The sequence below is a fragment of the Oncorhynchus mykiss genome, chromosome 17, assembly GCF_013265735.2.
Source record: "Oncorhynchus mykiss isolate Arlee chromosome 17, USDA_OmykA_1.1, whole genome shotgun sequence".
Taxonomy (NCBI): domain Eukaryota; kingdom Metazoa; phylum Chordata; class Actinopteri; order Salmoniformes; family Salmonidae; genus Oncorhynchus; species Oncorhynchus mykiss.
In genome coordinates, this window is record NC_048581.1 from 19002551 (window position 1) to 19007392 (window position 4842).

The window sequence follows — 4842 nt, forward strand, 5'->3', positions numbered from 1 at the left end:
GTCACGCAGTGCCTAGGTTTATCTCCACTGTACTCACATCCTACCATACCCTTGTCTGTACATTATGCCTCGAATCTTTAATTCCACGCCCAAAAATCTGCTACATCGACTTTCTGTTCCGAACGCACTAGACAACCAGTTCTTAAAGCCTTTAGCCGTACCCTCATCCTACTACTCCTCTGGTGATGTAGAGGTTAACCCAGGCCCTGCTACCCCCAGCACCACTCCCATTCCCCAGGCACTCTCATTTGTTAACTTTTTGTACCCGTAAAAGCCTTGGTTTCATGCATGTTAACATCAGAAGCCTCCTCCCTAAGTTTGTTTTATTCCCTAAATTAGTTTATTTAGCACACACCGCCAACCCTGATGTCCTAGCCGTGTCTGGATCCTGGATCCTGCTCTCAAAAATCCTGAAATTTCCATCCCCAACTACAACATTTTCCGACAAGATAGAACTGCCAAAGGGGGCGGAGTTTCAATCTGCTGCAGAGATAGCCTGCAGAGTTCTGTCATACTATCCAGGTCTGTGCCCAAACAATTCAAGCTTTTACTTTTAAAAATGCACCTTTCCAGAAACAAATATCTCACTGTTGCCGCTTGTTACAGACACCCCTCAGCCCCCAGCTGTGCCCTGGACACCATATGTGAATTGATCGCCCCCATCTATCTTCAGAGTTTGTACTGTTAGGGGACCTGAACTGGGATATGCTTAACACCCCGGACGTCCAACAATCTTAACTAGATGCCCTCAATTTCACACATATTATCAATAAACCTACCAGGTACAACCCTTAATCCATAACCATGGGCACTCTCTTAGATATCATCGTGACCAACTTTCCCTCTGAATACAAATCTGCTGTCTTCATCCAGCATCTCAGTGATCACTGTCTCATTTCCTGCGTCCGTAATGGGTCTGCGGTCAAATGACCACCCCTCATCACTGTCAAACGCTCCCTTAAACACTTCAGCGAGCAGGCCTTTCTAATCGACCTGGCCCGGGTATCCTGGAAGGATATTGACCTCATCCCGTCAGTAGAGGATGCCTGGTTGCTCTTTAAAAGTGCTTTCCTCACCATCTTGAATAAGCATGCCCCATTAAAAGTATAACTTAGAACAGATATAGCCCTTGGTTCACCTCAGACTTGACTGCCCTTGACCAGCACAAAAACATCCTGTGGCATTCTATATTAGCATCAAATAGCCCCCGCGAAATGCAACTTTTCAGGGAAGTCAGGAACAAATATACATAGTCAGTTAGGAAAGCTAAGGCTAGCTTTTTCAAACAGAAATTTGCATCCTGTAGCACTAATTCCAAAAGGTTTTGGGACACTAATGTCCATGGAGAATAAGAGCACCTCCTCCCAGCTGCCTACTGCACTGAGGATAGGAAACACTGTCACCACCAATAAATCCACGGCGATCGATCATTTCAAGAAGCATTTTTCTACGGCTGGCCATGCTTTCCACCTGGCTACCCCTTCCCCGGCCAGCAGCTCTGCACCCCCTGCAGCAACTTGCCCAATCCCCCCCCCCCCCCCCCCCCCGCTTCTCCTTCACCCAAATTCAGACAGCTGAATGCAAAATCTGTATCCCTGCAAATCAGCTGGGCTAGACAATCTGGACCCTTTCTTTCGACTCTGTCAATCACTGCATTCTTATCGGCAGACTCAATAGCCTTGGTTTCTCAAATGACAGCCTCACCTGGTTCACCAACTACTTCTCAGACAGAGTTCAGTGTGTCAAATCGGAGGGCCTGTTGTTCAGACCTCTGGCTGTCTCTATGGGGGTACCACAGGGTTCAATTCTTGGGCCGACTCTTTTCTCTGTATATATCAATGATGTCGCTCTTGCTGCGGGTGATTTTCTGATCCCCCTCTACTCAGACGACACCATTCTGTATACATCTGGCCCTTCTTTGGACACTGTGTCAAACCTCCAAACGAGCTTCAATGCCATACAGCACTCCTTCCATGGCCTCCAACTGCTCTTAAATGCTAGTAAAACTAAATGCATGCTCTTCAACCGATGGCTGCCTGCACCCGCACGCCCGACTAGCATCACTACTCTGGACGGTTCTGACTTAGAATATGTGCACAACTACAAATACCTAGGTGTCTGGTTAGACTGTAAACTCTCCTTCCAGACTCACATTAAGTATCTCCAATTCAAAATTAAATCTAGAATCGGCTTCCTATTTCGCAACGAGGCCTCCTTCACTCATGCTGCCAAACACCCTCGTAAAAGTGACTATTCTGCCGAGCCTTGACTTTGGCGATGTTATTTACAAAATAGCCTCCAACACTCTACTCAGAAAATTGGATGCAGTCTATCACAGTGCCATCCGTTTTGTTACCAAAGCCCCATATACTTACCCACCACTGCGACCTGTACGCTCTCGTTGGCTGGTCCTCGCTACATATTTGTCGCCAAACCCACTGGCTCCAGGTCATTTATAAGTCTGAGCTAGGTAAAGCCCCGCCTTATCTCAGCTCACTGGTCACCATAGCAACAACCACCCGTAGCACGCGCTCCAGAAGGTATATTTCACTGGTCATCCCTAAAGCCAACACTTCCATTGGCCGCCTTTCCTTCCAGTTCTCTGCTGCCAATGACTGGAACGAATTGCAAAAATAACTGAAGCTGGAGACGTATATCCCTCTTTAACTTTAGGCATCAGCTGTCAGAGCAGCTTACCAATCACTGGACCTGTACACAGCCAATCTGTAAACAGCACACCCAACTACCTCATCCCCATATTGTTATTCATCTTCTTGCTCTTTGCACCCCAGTACCTCTTCCACATCATCATCTGCACATCTATCACTCCAGTGTTAATGATAATATGTAATTATTTAACCTCTATGGCCTATTTATTGCCTTACCTCCCTAATCATTTTCACACACTGTACATAGATTTTTCTATTGTGTTATTGACTGGACATTTGTTTATGTGTAACTCTGCGTTGTTGTTTTAGTCACACTGCTTTGCTTTATCTTGGCCAGGTCGCAGTTGTAAATGAGAACTTGTTCTCCACTGGCCTACCTGGTTAAATAAAGGTGAAATAAAAAAATAAAAACATGAATTTAAAAAAAAAAGTGGACTACCATCAAAAACAATGGAGTAAATGCATCCCATAACATTTTAACATGGAAATAGCTGTGCTATCATTCAGCCTACAGTAGCAGCCAATGTGTGGTGTTCAATGTAGGTCTACATTCCATGCAGGGCTTGACATTAACCTGTTTATCCACTTGTCCTTCAGACATGGAGGTGACTGAACATGTTGTTGTGTTTTTTGATGCAAGAAACCACTTTACAAAATAAAATGCATTATTATTCCCATATTATTGTGGAGAATCAGACTAATGATGCTACCCTCTGCCTATTGGCTGCTTATCTTATTCAAGCCATTCTTAAAATACAGCACTGCCCCTTTAAGAAAAAGATGTCTAGGAATGTACACATTTTGTGCTCTGGTAAGAAGCAATCACTCTGCTATTGCTGACTACAACTTATCAATAACTGGGCGAATAACTCAATAACTAGCAAAGGATACGAACAAAATGTGCACACGTGGCTACATTCAGCTCTGGCTTTGATCTGAAAACACTGCACATCTACTCAGGACCACAGCTGTAAACACAGTCCAGTTAAAAGTGAATAGCACAGATCCATATATGGGAATGGTCTATTTGCATATAGGCCTACTGCAGCTCAAATCAAATGTATTTGTCACATACACATGGTTAGCAGATGTTAATGCGAGTGTAGCGAAATGCTTGTGCTTCTAGTTCCGACAATGCTGTAATAACCAACGAGTAATCTAACCTAACAATTCCAAAACTACTACCTTACACACACAAGTGTAAAGGGATAAATAATATGTACATAAAGATATGAATGAGTGATGGTACAGAATGGCATAGGCAAGATGCAGTAGATGGTATCGAGTACAGTATATACATATGAGATGAGTAATGTAGGGTATGTAAACAAAGTGGCATAGTTAAAGAGGCTAGTGATACATGTATTACATAAAGATGCAGTAGATGATATAGAGTACAGTATATACATATACATATGAGATGAATAATGTAGCATATGTAAACATTATATTAAGTAGCATTGTTTAAAGTGGCTAGTGATATATTTTACATCAATTTCCATCAATTCCCATTATTAAAGTGGCTGGAGTTGAGTCAGTGTGTTGGCAGCAGCCACTCAATGTTAGTGGTGGCTGTTTAACAGTCTGATGGCCTTGAGATAGAAGCTGTTTTTCAGTCTCTCGGTCCCCGCTTTGATGCACCTGTACTGACCTCGCCTTCTGGATGATAGCGGGGTGAACAGGCAGTGGCTCGGGTGGTTGTTGTCCTTGATGATCTTTATGGCCTTCCTGTGACATCGGGTGGTGTAGGTGTCCTGGAGGGCAGGTAGTTTGCCCCCGGTGATGCGTTGTGCAGACCTCACTACCCTCTGGAGAGCCTTACGGTTGTGGGCAGAGCAGTTGCCGTACCAGGCGGTGATACAGCCCGACAGGATGCTCTCGATTGTGCATCTGTAGAAGTTTGTGAGTGCTTTTGGTGACAAGCCAAATTTCTTCAGCCTCCTGAGGTTGAAGAGGCGCTGCAGCTCTGATTGGTTATGCTGCACTGGTCTGTGTAGAGTACTGGCTGAGTAGTGAGCAATAGATCCCTACTCCAATGGGTTGTGTCTACAACAAAATCTCTTGCATAGTTTGTTTTGTTTCAGTATGCTGCATTGAAAGTAGCTAATATTGTGTTGAATTGATCACAATTGCCACAGCAAAGGGAAATGTTGATACTGTTAACTAACAGGGA